Below are 17,428 nucleotides of genomic sequence, written 5' to 3'. Positions count from 1 at the left end.
GCCAGCTTCAGACCAGGCATAGCCCCAGTGGGAACTGAGGCCAGCAGGGAGAAAGAGGGGCTTCATCAAAACTTGTGCACACATACTCTTGCAGAGCCCTCCTGTAGCCCACCCACATGCCCCACACACACTCCCTCAGGCACACCCAGGCTTGGAGGAAACTGTTTTCTGGGCTGGTGCTGTGGCTCAAGCCTGTAATCCTAGCACTTTGCAAGGCTGAGATGGGTGGATCACCTGAGCTCAGAAGTTAGAGACCAGTCTAAGCAAGAGTAACACCCCCGTCTCTAAAAATAGTGGGGCATGGGTGGCACCTGTGGCTCAAAGGAGTAGGGCACTGGCTCCATATGCTGGAGGTGGCAGGTTCATACCCAGCCCTGGCCAAAAACAGCAATAAATAAATAAATAAATAAAAATAGTCAGGCATTTTGGTGGCCACCTGTAGTTCCAGCTACTTGAGAGGCTGAGGCAAGAGGATCACTTTTGAGCCCAAGAGTTTGAAGTTGCTGTGAGCTATGGCACTACAGCACTCTACCAAGAATGGCATAGTGAGACTCTGTCTCAAAAAAAAAAGAAAGAAAGAAAAGAAACTGCTCATGCTCAAGAGTCCAGCTAAGTGGATGGTCCAAGCCCAGGGAAATGCCAGCTCCCTGGGACCCTAGATGAAGCACATGGGGGCTGAAAAGGGCAAGGAAGGTTTTAGACATCCGCCACAGCTGCTGCCCAAGTGAAATGGAAGATTCTAACCCTTTTCAGTGGCCACCTCCCTTCCTCAAATCTAAGTGTGCACAGCACGTGCTCAGCCCAGCTCTGGGGAGAGAAACTCAGGGGCATCCGGGAGTGGTGGGGAAAGAGCCAGTAATGCTCTCATCGGGAGTCAGACTAGCTCTCCCAGTCTCTATCTGTCCCCAGGCGGTTCCCAAGTTCTGAAGAAGGTGGTGACCACACCCCAGAACCCCACACACCCCTCCACCCCCATGGCTTTGCCCCAACCCCTCAAACCAGCTCCTCAGGCTCAGGGTGATGTGCTCTGCCAGGGCCTGCCAGCCAACTCTAAGTTGTACAAAAGAATCCAGCCTGGTGGAGCCCAGGCACCTCTACCCAGAGGCTTCCCAGAGACCCTCAACCCCTTCCCTGCCCTTAATTCACTCCTGTGGTTCACTCTCTCGTGTCCCACCCTGGGCCCTGGACCTGGAGCCTCATCCCCTGAACCATGGCTGGCTGGCATGAGTCCTCAACTCCTTAAGGAAGCACCCAAACTAGGACTCCTGAATCACTATTGCAGGTCTTCATATCAGCAGCACTAAACCTGTGTGACTTCTGTGGCTCCTTCATGTCCTTGTTTTCTGACCAATGTCCCTGTGCTCACCCTCTTAGGGAATAAAGACTTTAGAGGGGAAGGGGGGGGCGGGGAAAAAAAAAAAAAAAAAAAAAAAAAAAAAGACTTTAGAGAGGGGCTCAAATACTCTCCAACCCATATGTCCTACCTGGCCTCAGACCCTGTGTCCTCTCCTAGTTTAGCTCCCATGTTGCAGCTCCTCTCTCACCCTTCCTTCCCCACAGCTCACAGCTCAGAGCAAGGAGATGCCCCTAACCCTGGGGCTGCCATGTACTCCCCACTCTACCTACCAAGTGCAGGCCCGTTGTCCCTACGGGCAGGAGGAGAAGGAAGTTTCCCCATTCAGCTTCTGAAAGGAAGTGAGTGCCACACCCAGTCCCTGGGATTTCCCACACAAGAGGGATGAAAGCGAGATCTACTCCCCTAAATCACACCCAGTATAGACACAGAGACCCTTCCATGCTTTCCAAGGCAGCTGCAATCTCTCCTGTCCCATTTCTACAGCCGCCCCCCCACCCCCGCCATTGCATAACTGTATCTCACAAAATCAACCCAACACCTACCTACCACGTGCTAAACTGTCCTAGGAAGAGCATGTGGTGAACATGGTCCCTGCAATCAGAGGTTGGATTCTAATGGGGAAGACAATTTTGAAACCAATTATTAGGTGTTCAGAGCTGTGTTTGGAGACACAAAAGGGGATATCTTGGTCACTTTTCCTCTGGAAACTCAAGGTCATTCCCTAAACCCCTCATGTCCATGCAGGTCTACCACGCTGCCTTTCCACAAACTTGCGCCACAGAGAATGGTGCTCAGCAGTAACTGCAGCTCCCTGAGAGTACCTCACTGTTACCCTCACCACAGTCAGGGCCACACCCTGTGAAGCCCAAGCACACACAATACACAAAATCCTCTGTGGTCTCACGGTGCAGAGGTGCCAGAACCACCCCCACTTGGTTGTCCCCAACCTGGTTATTGCGGCTCAGCTAGAGCTGTAAGATCACCCATCTGACCCCTCTGTTCCCCTCCGGAGCAAAGGGTATAACCAGGCCTGCTTGGGCCCAAGAGTCCCTCATGGTCAGCGCCCCCACACTCCGGCCTTGGCACTGCTTGGGGCGCACAGACCTGCCAGGGGCGAGCCAGGCACACTGCACCCGCCCTTCCCTGCATGGGAAAGCCTTACATAACAGAGTTTTCTGCACACACCCTAAGCACTCTGCCTTTCCAACCCGACGGCAGGACCTCGGCCCCTCTCCTGGCGCGCACGGCTGGAGTGGAGGGTTCCAGCGAGTGCAGCTAAGCCCTCCTCCCATGCCAAGCCCCGCTCCCGCCCCCACCTCCCACACATAGCCCCTTCCTCCTCCCTTTACCCCTCACCACTCCTCCCCGAGTTCTGGTTTGAATTAGTCACCAGCTCTAACCACCACATTCCTTAGGCTGCTGGCGCCAAGCCAGGCGCTGGGGCGGGGGACATCCCGCCCAAACGGGTTAGGGAGTGGGGCGGGGGTTCGGGGCGGGGGCGGCGGGATAAGGGCCGCCTCTGGAGAGGAAGGGGCGGTCCCGAGGGCTGTGCCGCAGCATATTGCCCCCACCCACCCACCCACCCCAGCGCAGGAATCCCCCTAATTATGTCCCCTTTCCTCACACCCATCCCGCTGGGAGGCGAGCTGCAAACTTCGGGCTCCGCCGCCCGGGAGGAAGAAGGGAGTTTTCTGGAGCCGGGAAAACTGAGGGGCAAGACTAGGGCGGGGCCGCTGAAGGGGGGCTGAGGGGACCACAGGGAGAGAGAAAGGGAGAGGCTGGTGGTACAGAACAGGGTGGGGCCGGGAGGACACAGTACCCGAAGCTCTGGGCGGAGGTGCCGGGAGCAGAGAAGGACAGCGCCGGGGGGGTGCAGCGCGGTGGTGCGGGAGCGCAGGGGTGCCAGGAGAGGCAGGGGATCGCTGCGGTGATCTCGGAAACTTCTCCTCCAGTGAACAAGGAATACAAACGCAGAAGCCCCTGAGCCACCGCCCAAGAAGAGAGAGAGGAGGTGGGACAAGGGCTGCCAGACCAGGATAGGGAGCCCTGTCGTGCAGTAGGGCCAACAATCTGCCCTCGAGAGAAAGCCGAACGGCCTAAGGAACACTTTGGAGTGATTTTCTAACTTTGCCGAACTTGCGCCCCAACTCCAGAGGCAGCGCTCCACTCCCAGGGCGCATAGCGTCCCCTCCCTGGGAGGCCGTGGGTAACCCAGTTTGCTCCACACTATTTGAATCTTGGTAGTGACACCCGCCCCCCACTACGAGACTCGCCCGAGCCCCGCAACCCATGTCCCCCAAACACACGTTCTCCATGCCCTAGCCCCCGACTGCTCCACGGTGCGCCGGGCGCCCTTACCTGCGCGCTCAGCCCCAGGGTACAGCCATAGCCGGCGCGGAGCCCAAGGCTGCGGTGCTGCGGCTGCTGGCAGAGGCGAGCCCCAATTGGGGCGGGTCCGGCAGGGCGGGCGGTGCAGTCCCCGCTGCAGAGCTGCTGCGAGTGGCCGGGCCCCCGCGCTCAGAGGCGGCTCTTGTAACTCCGGCTCTGGCGGGCGGGTCTGCCAGGAGCTGTGGGGAGAGGGCGGGGCCGGGCGGGGCCGGGTAGGGGCTGGGACTAGCGAGCTGGTCTGACTGAGCAGGGACCCGGGAGTGGGCTGATTGGGGGGGAGGGGCCGCGGGGACGAGGAGACTTCTCCTTTCTCCCTCCCCACTGTCCGTTGCCCCCTGTCCTGTCCCGAGCGTGCATCTACCCTCCACCATAGTTGCAACGTGTGGCTTCCTCTGGCAAGAAACTCCTGGAAGCTCCCTGGGGTTCAGGCTCACAGCGGGAACTTGCAGGAAGTGCCAAGGTGCTCAGAAAGTGGCTTGAGGCTTAAATGATTCGGCCGAGACCTCCAGCCCGACGCAGACCTTGCATTTTCGATCCACATAGGCAACTACACTTCAAATCCCAGGCCAGGCCCCAGTCTCCTCATTCCGTCCCCAAGCTTCATGTAGTCGCGCCCATTTCTCGCCTCGCCTCATTCTGGGGGCTCCTCAACCCCTCCCGCCACAGAACCGGCTTGGAGATGTTCGTCCCACCCCCAGGAGTCAGGGTCACCGGTGCCCCACGCGCCGCAGTGCCGTCAGTACGTGAGTCCGGCCTGCAGCCCTGGGAGGAGCAGCCGGGCCCCCTACCTATCTCTCCAGACTCCCGCCCCCCAGAATCCCGAGCTCCAGCTTTTCCTCCGCCTGCCCATTCCTTCCCCGCGCCCCTCTCCACGCCCTCTCCACCTCCCCATTTGCAGGACGCTGTTTCTCAATTTACAGCTATTTCCCACAGCCACTTCTAACTACGTTCAGATTTTATTAAACGCTTAATGATGGTGTGCAGAGGCCTTCTGGCTATACACACCCCCTTTCACACCCCTTTTCTCTTCCCCCTTAGGATTCCTCTTATCCTCTTTCCTAAGTGGCAACCCACTGCCCACTCCAACCTGGTTTCCCTTCCTTTACAAATGCTGAGGAAGGGAAAAGAGAAGAGCTGGGGAACTGAGAAGCCCTGAGACAAGAGCACCCATCTTGCTGCAAGATCATGAGTGGGCTGGGGCTGAGACCAGCTCGGCCCTATCCTCTGAAATGGCAAACATGTTTACAGGCTAAAAATACCCAGCAGCCAACTCTGCTGCCAGCCCTGGGGGCTGTGTCCAGGTCCAGTTACCGGCACAGGGCGCAGGCAGTGGGGGAGGGAAGAAACAGCGGAAGGAGCCACAGACATGCAGGCACTCATATCATGGACACAGAAAGGTGGAGACGCCCGTGTAGACACCCTGACAGGCGTAGACATGCAAAGACACAGACAAATCAGAGCCTTGGGCGCCAGCATACTCTCTCTCCCTCTTTCTCTCTCTTTTCTTTCTCTCTCTCTCTCTCTCTCTGCACACATACGGGGACTCAGAGAGTGACTCAACCCCACTGCTCAGGCAGCCCCACCACACACATCATAAGCACACAGTCATAGATCCAGACTTTCTGAAACAATCACCTCCTCACCCGTTCCATTCGGCACCCCCTTTCCTAGCACCTACCTTACTTAAAGGGAAAAAAAAATCCAATCTTCTTTTTCTTAAGACAGAGTCTCTCTTTGTCACCCTTGGTAGAGGATGTGATAGCCATTTTTTTGTAGAGACAGAGTCTCCCTTTTGCTCAGGCTAGTCTTGAACTCCTGACTGAGCTTAAACAATCCACCTGCCTCAGCTTCCCAGAGTGCTAGGATTACAGGCATGAGCCACTGCACCCGGCCAAAGAATCCAAACTTTCAAACTTTGGAACACCTAAAAAAATAAAAGCCAAGAGTTAATTGTGTCTTTTATCAATGGCTTTTAAAAATTTCTATTTCAGGGTGGTACCTATGCCTCAGTGGGTAGGGCACTGGCCCCATATACCAAGGGTGGCAGGTTCAAACCCGGCCCCAGCCAAACTGCAACAAAAAATAGCCGGGCGTTGTGGCGGGCACCTGTAGTCCCAGCTACTCAGGAGACTGAGGCAAGAGAATCGCGTAAGCCCAGGAGTCGGAGGTTGCTGTGAGCTGTGATGCCACAGCACTCTACCGAGGGCAATAAAGTGAGACTCTGTCTCTAAAAAAAAAAATTATTTCAGTGGGTTTGAACCCAGCCTGGGCCTGCTTAACAAAAAAATATATATATATATATTATAATGCATTTTTTTTTTTGAGACAGAGTGTCACCATGTCACCCTTGGAAGAGTGCAGTGGTATCACAGCTCACAGCAACCTCAAACTCCTGAGCTCAAGCAATTCTCTTGTCTCAGCCTCCCAAGAAGCTGGGACTACAGGCACTCACCACAACGCCCAGCCATTTTTTTGTTGCAGTTGTCATTGTTGTTTAGCTGGCCTGGCCAGGTTTGAACCTGCCACCCTCTGTGTATGTGACTGGTGCCATAACCACTGTGCTACAGGTGCCAAGCCTAGAGTCCCTCTTGTAGTTGTGTCTCACACTGAAAAAGTGTGCCATACACCCTTTTATTTCATTTTAAATAATGTTTATTCAGCTTTTTAAATACCAACCAAAAATAAGATTAAAAGTGGCATATAATACTATAAACCAGATAATCTCTGTTGACATTTTTAAAATAAAATCAATATTCCTATATGGCAAAGTATTGAAACAATACAGAAAGGTACAACAATCAAAAATAAATGTCTCCCAGGCGGCGCCTGTGGCTCAGTTGGTAGGGTGCCGGCCCCGTATGCCGAGGGTAGCGGGTTCAAACCCGGCCCCGGCCAAACTGCAACCAAAAAATGGCCGGGCGTTGTGGCGGGCGCCTGTAGTCCCAGCTACTCGGGAGGCTGAGGCAAGAGAATCGCTTAAGCCCAGGAGTTGGAGGTTGCTGTGAGCTGTGTGAGGCCACGGCACTCTACCGGGGGCCATAAAGTGAGACTCTGTCTCTACAAAAAAAATAAATAAATGTCTCCCTCCTCCCCTCTGCAGTCCCTCTCTCCAGAGTAACCACTGTTAATAGTTTACCAAAGTACACAGCTATGATTTAACAATAAAAAAAATTTAAAAAAAATAGTTTACCAAAGGATTTTTAACTTTATGAAATGAATCATCATTTGGTCCTTGAAAAAGCAAGTTTTCACAGTGGATATTAAAGAAATAAGAGTTTTTCCAAAAGATAGCTATAGGGAGGTGCCTGTGGCTCAAAGGAGTAGGGTGCCGGCCCCATATGCCAGAGGTGGCGGGTTCAAACCCAGCCTGGGCCAAAAACTGCAAAAAAAAAAAAAAAAGATAGCTATAATGGCACTGAGACACAAGGTATCTGCAAAATGGGCTGAGGGCATTTGCTGGGGGGCGGGTAGGCTGGAGCTGGAAAGGAAGAAGAGCAGGGAGGGGCATAGCTGCTGTACCTTCACCTCAGCTGGTCTCAATGGGCCCCCAGGATCAAAAGAGGAGAGGCCAGTGTCCCAGGCTCAAAGCCAGCTTATCTTCTCCATTGTTTGTTCTGTCCACCCTCTTAGTCAACAGGGAAGAAGGCAGGAGGGAGAGATTGGGTTTTGGAGCAGCCCCAGAGCAGGGTTCATTGTCCAGGTACTTCATTCAGGGATAAGAGTGTAAGATTACCTTGTAGGAGTTAATTTTGGGAACTGGTTCCTGCCCCTTTCTAGTCTAAGAGGTTAAAGAAGAGGCAATTCAACCCTGGCCCCCTGCAAAACCATGATCCTGCAGGCTGGAACCAGAGCAGGGTTTTCCCCAAGTCAGCCTCCTCAGCTCAGGGAAAGGGAACATTTTTGAAAGTTTTCAATGATATAAGTGGAGATGCTCGCTTGTATTAGTTTCTGCCAATTTTTGTCCTGACCATCAGGGTAGCTCCCATTCCAAACCCCCTAAAGCTACCTTAATGGTGGCTGTGTCTGACCTTGCAGCAGATACTTTGTGTTAGTTCATTTAATCCTTACACACTCTGGGAGGGAGGAACTAAGGAAACAATCTCAGAGAGAGTTCCTGATTTACCTGAAGTCACACAACTCATGAGCACTGAAGCCCCTTGAGGGCAGGGACATTTTTCCTCTGCTATATGCCCTATGCCTAAGGCAGTAATTGACACACAGTGATCACTCCAAAACATGTTTTTTAAAAATTAATTGGGTGGCACCTGTGGCTCAAAGGAGTAAGGCACTGGCCCCATATACCCGAGGTGGCAGGTTCAAACCTAGCCCCAGCCAAAAAACTGCAAAAATAAATAAATAAATAAATAAAATGTGCACAAAAATTAATTAATTTAGGGTCGGCGCCTGTTACTTACCTTACGCCTTACTTACCTCAGTGAGTAAGGTGCCAGCCACATACACCAAAGCTTATGGGTTCAAGCCCAGCCTAGGCCTGCTAAACAACAATGACAACTGCAACCAAAAAACAGCCAGGCATTGTGGCGGGCGCCTGTAGTCCCAGCTTACTTGGGAGGCCGAGGCAAAAGAACCACTTAAGCCCAAGAATTTGAAGTTGCTGTGAGCTATGACACCACAGCACTCTACAAGGGTGACATAGTGAGATTCTGTCTCAAAAAAATAAACAAATAAAATTAATTTATTTATTATGTATTTATATAAATTATACATATTATTTATATTTATTATATATTATATTTATATCATTATATATTATATTATATATTAAATTAAATTATTTATTTATATATGTATATTTGTATATATTTATATATTTTTTATTTTTAATAAAAAATACAATATAGTAAGACTGTCTCAAAATAAATAAATTAGGGTGGTGCCTGTGGCTCAAGGAGTGGGGCGCCGGTCCCATATGCCGGAGGTGGCGGGTTCAAACCCAGCCCTGGCCAAAAACCACAAAAAAAAAAAAATAAATAAATAAATAAATAAATAAATAAATTAAATTAAATTTATTTATTTATTTATGTGTTTTATTTATTTATTTTTTTTTTTTTTTGAGATAGAGTCTCAAGCTATCACCCTGGGTAGAGTGCCATGGCGTCACAGCTCACCTCCAACTCCAGCTCTTGGTTTAAGTGATTCTCTTGACTTAGCCTCCCAAGTAAGCTGGGATTACAGGTGCCCACCACAACGTCTGGCAATTTTTTGGTTGTACCGCCAGCTCTGGTGTATGTGGCTGGCGACTTAGCCACTTGAGCTATAGGCACCAAGTCTATATTTTATTTTTTATTTATTTATGTTTTTTTGAGGCAGAATCTCACTATATCCCCCTCAGTGGACTGCTGTGGTGTCACAGTTCACAGCAACCTCAAACTCTGGGGCTTAAGCGATTCTTTTGTCTCAGCCTCCTCAGTAGCTGGGACTACAGGCTCCCGCCACAATACCCGGTTATTTTTCGGTTGCAGTTGTCATTGTTTAGCAGGCCCAGGCCCGCCAGCCTCAGTGTATGTGGCCGGCGCCCTACTCACTGAGCCACGAGCCCTGAGCCTATTTTATTTTCTTGACATAAAATCTTTGTTGCTGTAAAATCTTTGTGCGAGGCATTGTAGCTCACAGTAACCTCAAACCCTTGGGCTCAAGGGATCTTCTTGCCTCAGCCTCCCAAGTAACTGGGACTACAAGTACCTGCCACAATGCCTAGCTAGTTTCTCTATTTTTAGTAGAGATAGAGTCCTGCTCTTGCTCAGGTTCATCTTTAACTCCTGAGCTCAAGCAATCCACCCACTTCAGCCTCCCAGAGTGCTAGGATTACAGGCATGAGCCACCACCACGCCTAGCCAAAAACATGTTTTTTGTTTGTTTGTTTTTGAGAGACTTTTTTTTTTTTTTTGTAGAGACAGAGTCTCACTTTATGGCCCTCGGTAGAGTGCCGTGGCCTCACACAGCTCACAGCAACCTCCAACTCCTGGGCTTAAGTGATTCTCTTGCCTCAGCCTCCCGAGTAGCTGGGATTACAGGCGCCCACCACAACGCCCGGCTATGTTTTTGAGAGACTTTCACTTTGTCACCCTCGGTAGGGGGTGAGCATCATGGCTCACAGCAACCTCCAATTCTTGGGTTCAAGAGATCCTCTTTTTTTTTTGAGACAGAGCCTCAAGCTGTCGCCCTGGGTAGAGTGCTGTTGCATCACAGCTCACAGCAACCTCCAACTCCTGGGCTTAAGGGATTCTCTTGCCTCAGCCTCCCAAGTAGCTGGAATCCAGGCACCGCCACAACACCTGGCTATTTTTTGGTTGTAGTTGTCATTGTTTGGCGAGCCTGGGCTGGATTCAAACCCGCCAGCTCTGGTGTATGTGGCTGGCGCCTTAGCCACTTGAGCTACAGGTGCCGAGCCAAGAGATCCTCTTGTCTTAGCTTCCCAAGTAGCAGGGACTATAGGTGCCCGCCACAAAGCCCGGCTATTTTTAGACACGGTCTCGCTTTTGCTCAGGCTGGTCTCAAACCTGTGAGCTCAGGGCAATCCACCAGCCTCAGCCTCCCAGAGTGCTAGGATTACAGGTTAGCCACCATGCCTGGCTCAAGAACATGTTTTAAATGAACGAATGAATGAACTCCAGGTGTAACTGACCCCAACACCCTTGACCTTTCCACAACAGCATCCTGCATCCCATGCTGTTACAGATTCTCCTGGCTGTCAGCCCCCAGGAACCAATTCCCCTACTTGTGTGTCACTCTTGCAGCTGCTCAAATATTTATTTTTATTTATTTATTTTTTTGTGGCAGTCTCACTATGTAACCCTTTGTAGAGTGCTGTGGTGTCACAGCTCACAGCAACCTCTAACTCTTGGGCTTAAGTGATTCTCCTGCCTCAGACTCCCAAGTAGCTGGGACTATAGGTGCCTGCCACAACGCCCAGCTGTTTTTGTTGTTGTTGTTGTTGTTGTTGTTGCAGTTGTCACTGGTGTTTTAGCTGGCCTGGGCCGGGTTCGAACACGCCAGCTTCAGTGTATGTGGCCGGCGCCCTACCCACTGAGCTACAGGTGCCACCAATATTTATTATTTTTTAATTATTACTTTTATTTTGTATTAATATGAGGGTACAAACGATTAGGTTACTGCTCAAATATTTGTGTGTCCAATACTGGGCCAGGGCCTTGTGGTGGTGGTGGTCGAAGAGGTAATAGAGAACTTGGCAAGATAGAATGCCTGTCTCAAAGCACTCGGTCCAGAAGGAAAAGGCTCTGAGCCCTTTTGCCTGTCCTTTGAGTTCCTTGGAGGTCCCGTACCTTGAGAAAAGTAGAAGGTATCTTTTCTACCTGGTCTTTTAAACAGCAACTCCACACACACACACACACACACAATTTTTTAGTTATGAGTCCCCTTTGGTCCCAACATTGCAAAGAAAACCTCTGACTTCTAGAAGGTTTAAACTCTATCAAAATAAACACTCCCCTCTTTTGTCATAGAGAAGATTGGCCCTGCCGCTGGCACTCCACCACCCTTCAGAGGAACCATGCCACAGTTCTCCAGGCTCACTGGCAAAGCTAGGTGAGCTCTAGGACTAAGCATCGCTGGGATACCCCAGCTTCCCCAGAAGTGACGCTCCCTCCTGGGAGGGGGTTCCCTGATATGTACGTGGTGTTTGGTTTGTGTGTGAGATGAACCTTGGGCTCTTCTGTTGCCAGGCAACATGCCTCTGTTTTGTTCCTATTATGCTTGTTTCCATAGTAACCACAAAGGGGAGCTCTGCGGGCAGGCCTCTTGCAAGGGGATTCCCCTTCCCCTCCCTCCTCAATAGCCACAGTCCCCTTTTCTGAAATCAGCATGTTACAGGGAAGGCTCAAAGGGTAATCACAGTTGTTAAACTCTTATCCTAGAAAAAAGTGAAGTGTGCAATCTGTTTGCAGTTTCATTAGAAGCAGACTTACCCCACCTCCATGAGGGTCCTTTTGCATGACATCCTTAGAAGCAGAAGAATGACCTTTCTTAGCGCCATCAGGGATCTCCCAAACACTACCTCCACCCCACAAACCAGTCCAGGGACTGCCAAACAGGCCCTTCTCCATTCGCTTTCATCACTTCCTAATCCATCATCTTCCCCAGTTTAACTGCAAACTTATTAGGTGACTATGGAATCCAAACATTATTTCCTAAATAATTCTTTTTTTCTTTCCTTTTTTTTTTTTTTTTTGTAGAGACGGAGTCTCACTTTATGGCCCTCGGTAGAGTGCCGTGGCCTCACACAGCTCACAGCAACCTCCAACTCCTGGGCTTAAGCGATTCTCTTGCCTCAGCCTCCCGAGTAGCTGGGACTACAGGCGCCCGCCACAACGCCCGGCTATTTTCTGGTTGCAGTTCGGCCGGGGCCGGGTTTGAACCCGCCACCCTCGGCATATGGGGCCGGCGCCTTACCGACTGAGCCACAGGCACCGCCCTCCTAAATAATTCTTAAGCTCCAAACCGCTAACCCTAACGCAAAATATGAAGCCAAATAAAATCATCCTTGCCCAGTTCACTTGAAACCCCAGCCTCTATTTAACTTCAAGCTTCAGATAAGGAGTTGCTGAATTACTCAGCTCAGAGAGCTACTATACCTGGAAACTCCCATTACACTAAGCCTTAATGAAATCTTCAGGCCCAAGCAGAACTCAAGTTAAAGCTGGTTAGGGAACAGGAGACGCAGGCTAGGAGGAAAGAAGGCAAAGAAGAATTGTCCAGGCGGGGAGAGGAGGCCAGGTAGGCACGCTGTGGGTGTGGGGATACAGTGGGAGCAACAAGATAATAGGAGATGTAGACCAAGATTAGGGAAAAGAAGTGGCAAAACATGACTGCATGAGACTGTGCAGAAAGGAGGGAGGGAGAAGAGAAAAACAGAAGAGCTCAGACAGAGGACTGGGCGGGCTTAGTTGTAAACTGGAGCTGAGGGAGGGAGCTGGAATGAAGGAGCAGCCCACACCCCAGCCTGGGAAGAGGAGGGAGGGCCTGAAGAAGAGCACAACACCAGCCTCCTTGCCCCTTTCTTTGTATCTGCTTTTCTCCCATCCTTTCCAACTTCCTCAGCCTTTCCTCCAGTTTCCTGGAGAAAGAGAGGCCAGCCTGGGTTTCCCTCCCTGCTCTGCTTACACTTCCCCAAGTCCCATATGAGGAGATCAGGCTGAGCAGTGAAGAAAGGGCCCAGGGCCCAGACTGCCAGAGCCTGAGTCACCACATAGTTGAGTTTCCTATCACCCTAAGTCCCGCCTCTGCTACACCCTCTGCCCTCTGCTGGCCCCAGGACTTGGATCGCTATAGCTGACCCTGCCCCAGGGCTGGCTCTGCTTCTCTGCTTCTTCTAAGGCTCCGGGAAAAACTTTAGATTATTCCCTCCTCTCCTTGCCCCTAAAAAACCTGGTGTGCTGGTCCACCATACTTATTCCTCAGCTTTTGAGAGAAGCATGTTCCTGCTCATCTTAGGAGCAAAAGCAACTCAGTGGGTGACTGCAAAGATTGTGGAAAGACTTAGATGCACTTTTGATAAGTCACTTCCCTTCCCTGGGCTCCAGTTTCCTTACCGGGGAAGTGAAGCATTATTAGAAATAGTCTCTCTGGTAATCCCTGCATGAGGTACATTGTGTGAGTCTGAATCAAAGAGATGGATAGTTGCTAGTGAACAGAGTAGGATAGAAGCGGAATATTTGCTCACCCCTGTCCTAACAGTGGGAGGTAAGCATGAAGGGGCAGGACAGGGCTGGGCACACGCCCTTAGGGCAGTCAACACCCTGGGCAACTAGGTGACTCAGGTCCCATATGGAGGAGGACTGGCCAGAAAGCACCCCGTAGCTTCCCTGTGAGTCAGGAAAAATGTGGCTTTCCCTGAAGGATGACTGGCCAGGGTCCCACTATAACCAACGCTCCTGTGCACCTAAAAAAGGCTCCAATGCCTGTGCAGCCCCAAGTCCTGGGATGGGTGCCTATGCTCATCATTCCACCTCTGTGGCCTGCTCAGCAGCTCCCACCCTCCTAGCTGGCCCCTACAGCCCTTCTGCCCTCAGCCCTCCTTACCCTTCAACAGACCCCCCTGCCCTGCCATGTTCCTGCTCACCCCATGGCTCTGCCCATCTTCACTGTCCACCCCCACCCTGGCAGAGCCAGCCAGATAATTGACAAAGGCCTGGGACAGCGATAGGCCTTCACATGACAGCTGCTCCTGCTGTGGAGGGGAGGGGGCCACTGGAAGTAGAGGCATATTCCATGGGAGATCCTATCACAAGTAGCCCAATCCCTGACTGGCCATCTAGCCCCTGATCTGCACACCACCTGTTGCACAGAAAAAGTAGAATCTACCTGCTTCCCTTGGGACCCTGAGGAAATCAGGAAAATAGTGGAAAGAAGGGAGGGGTCCACAGCAAAGAAAAGAGCACAGGATCATTGAGAGATTGGGGTCTTCATCACTCAAACACCTGCCCAAGGTATTCTCCCTCTCAGGAGAAATGCAAGTGAATAAAACACTGCTTTTCAGCACTCCCCACTGCACTCCACTACACCCATACCTTGGGTGCCAAGGCACTGGGGACACCCCAGTAATTCCACTGCAGTAAAATGACAGTCTACTCTGGGAGCCTCGCCAGCCTGACTGAAGCAGACAAACAGGAGCAGGTGGCATAGTTTCTCTAACCTTTCAGGAGCGCCAATATTTTAGTGCCACGGCCATAGGAGAGGAACAGAACAAGTTGGGTCCCCCAGAATTACACTCAAACATACAGAGGACCTGAGTAGGTTGGGGCATTTACAGTGCCCTTTTTGGTCTGGGGAGTCAGGGAAGCTACAGCCACCAAGAAAAATCCATTTGATGTGTATGTAGAAAAAGTTTTGGGTTCTGAGGACAAAGAGTGCTGGTTGCCATGAAAATCACAGTATTAATTTCAGAAATGACTGGGTGGAGCCTCCAAAGCACTTCATTCCTCCTCTCCCCTCAACATTCTAGACCCTCCCCCCACTTTCAAAAGGGGAAGTGGCACATTTGGGGCATGTGGGCAGCTGGTGGGATGGGCAGAGCCAGTGATAACAGCAGCTGTCCAGCTCTGGCTCAAAGCAGGACATGAAAAAAAGAAGACAATCTACACCTTTCTTGGAAGAACTTTAAAGGCTTTTAAGTTTTAGAAAAGTGACTTAAGCTGGCTTGGTGCCCATGGCTGAGTGAGTAGATGCCAGCCACATACACGGAGGCTGGTGGGTTCAAGCCCAGCTGGGGCCTGCTAAACGACGACAACTGCAACAACAACAAAAATAGCCGGGTGTTGTGGCGGGTGCCGCTAGTCCCAGCTACTTGAGAGGCTGAGGCAAGAGATCACTTAGGCCCAAGAGTTTCAGGTGGCTGTGAGCTGTGACGCCAAGGGCAACATAGTGAGATTCTTGTCTCAAAAAAAAAAAAAGGATGGCGCCTGTGGCTCAGTGAGTAGGGCGCCCAAGCCATATAGCAAGGGTAGTGGGTTCAAACAGCAACACAAAAATTGCTGGGGGCAGCGCCTGTGGCTCAGAAGAAGTAGGGCACTAGCCCCATATGCCAGAGGTGGTGGGTTCAAACCCAGCCCTGGCCAAAAAAAAAGAAAAAAAAAAAAATATATATATATATATATATGTATAGAGAGAGAGAGAGAGCTGGGTGTTGTGGCAGGCGCCTATAGTCCCAAGCTACTCAGGAGGCTGAAGCAAGAGAATCACCTAAGCCCAAGAGTTTGAAGTTGCTATGAGCTATGACGCCATAGTACTCTATCGAGGGTGACAAAGTGAGACTCTATCTCTAAAAAAAAAAAAGTGACTTAAGCAGAAGTGCTAACCTAGCTAAAATAAATAGCTGCTTATAACCAGTATCTACTGGTTTATCTACAAACTAAACCAAGTCTCAGCTGTTCCCATTCACACTCCAGGCTCTATGAAGATTTTATCTGAGTTAACTGCAACCCTGAGCCCCTACTTCAGTTTCATTCAACCTCCCTTTGTGGACTCTTGAGATTTTTGCCCACTAAAGGAATAAAATAGCCTCCTCTACCCCAGTTTTATAAGATCACACCCTGTTCTGTGATCCATTCACAACACCCCCTTCCACTTCCAATCGTCCCTAGGCTCTGGGACTGTCAGCTCTAAGTGATGCTCAGATGGCATGAGCCTCCTTGGCATGCAGGGAAAACTGCCCAGCAACGAGATGTCACAGGGGCAGGCTCCGATTGGAAGCACTGGTAACAGAGTCCACACTCCAGCAAACAGCTCAGAGCTTGGATGGGAGGGCCCAAGTCCTCATTGCAGTGACTCAGGCCTCCCCAGGGCAGGGCGGACTGAAGGAACTCCAGATGTGTTTCCCCTCCTTCCTGCCCCCCATCTGCTGCTAGAAACTCCTGTTAACCTCTTCCCTGTCCACCACAGCAGAGAAGAGGCTCCCTCATCCCACTCCCTTTAGAGGTCAGCAGCCCAACTTTCTTGAGGTAACAGCTCTCTCCCCTCAGAGTTCCCCCACCTTGGGTACTACCCCCTTCCCCAGATGCAGGCCTGGCCTCATCCAACAACCGGGCCACCCTCTGTCTTCACCCATTGGCCAGAGCTACAGAACAGGAGGCAGGATGTGCAGATGAGTCACTCTTCCTGAAGGCTCAGAGAAGGCTAAGTGGGGTCCCTGGCCCTTCAGCTCAAATCCATCCAGTGCCTAACCTGCTGCTTCCTAAGCAATGGCCCACCCCGGAGAACTCCGCCCTATTTCACAGTTGGGCCTCCCTGGCCTGCCCTAAAAACCTCAATCTACTTGGTCCAACTTGACCTCTGCTATCTGGTATTGAACCACTGGAAAGATTAAAGGGACACCACAAAGGAGATGTTGAAGGTTTGCACAAGCACAGAAGGGGGTGTGGCATAAAAAGGAATTTGGGAGGAGTCTGACAGATTTTAGTGAACCCCAAGCAACAAGCTAAGGGCACACCTGAGCCAGTTATCTAGCACTTTTTTTTCCTTTAGAAGTCTCATGTAGCTCAGGCTAGTGTGCAGTGGCTGTTCATAGGCACCATTGTCACACTGGTCTCCTCAGATCCTCCTGCCTCAGCCTCCCAAGTAGCTGGGATTATAGGCATACACACCACACCCCATTGCACTCAGCAATTTGACTTAGTTGAAAGTGAGTCCAGAATGCTCAGAAGGTTAAGTATCGAGCTTGGAACCAGCTCAAGATGAGCTGCCAGGAAGCAGAATCTGAACAAGAACCAACCCATCCTCACCCACCTGGATCCCAAACCACAGCTCTTCTCTGCCCACTAGTCCACACAACCCCAGCTGCAGGGCCAGATGTCCAGCTACAGATGAGTCCTATCCTCTCCGAAGCTACCACCGCCCCAGCCTCTTGTATGAACCTGGTGAGATCACTTTTCCCCCCTCCCAAGCCAAAACAAAAGCCCTTTTTTGTGCCTGGACCAAGGGGTAAGATGAAAAAAGAATGCACAAACCATATGCCAGGCAATAAAAAGGCAGTCATGACCATTTCTGCATATGCCCCAAAACGTGAATCCAACTAGAAGGGGCCAAGTTCACCTGCGCTATTAAATTTATATGGAGACATTCAATGCTCTTCAGAAAAGTCAAACAAGAACAAGAATCTTTGCAAAGCATATTAAAAAATTAACCTCAATGGGGAAAAAATAGTTAACC

The 17,428-nt window shown here is 50.9% G+C and overlaps 1 protein-coding gene across 3 annotated transcripts in view; it reads right to left on the bottom strand.

Annotated features, from left to right (window-relative positions):
• AHNAK (AHNAK nucleoprotein) overlaps positions 1-3,877 on the bottom strand; it is a 100,773-nt gene extending 96,896 nt beyond the window's left edge. For all 3 annotated transcript variants that reach the window (XM_053562262.1, XM_053562259.1, XM_053562261.1), the window contains exon 1: positions 3,716-3,877. The gene's annotated coding sequence lies outside the window, so the exon portion shown is untranslated. The remainder of the gene's footprint in view (positions 1-3,715) is intronic.
• Between the last annotated feature and the right edge of the window lie 13,551 nt (positions 3,878-17,428).

This window comes from Nycticebus coucang, chromosome 14, assembly GCF_027406575.1.
Source record: "Nycticebus coucang isolate mNycCou1 chromosome 14, mNycCou1.pri, whole genome shotgun sequence".
NCBI classification, from domain to species: domain Eukaryota; kingdom Metazoa; phylum Chordata; class Mammalia; order Primates; family Lorisidae; genus Nycticebus; species Nycticebus coucang.
Note: the sequence above shows the minus strand (reverse complement) of the source record. Positions and strands in the feature narration are given on the sequence as shown.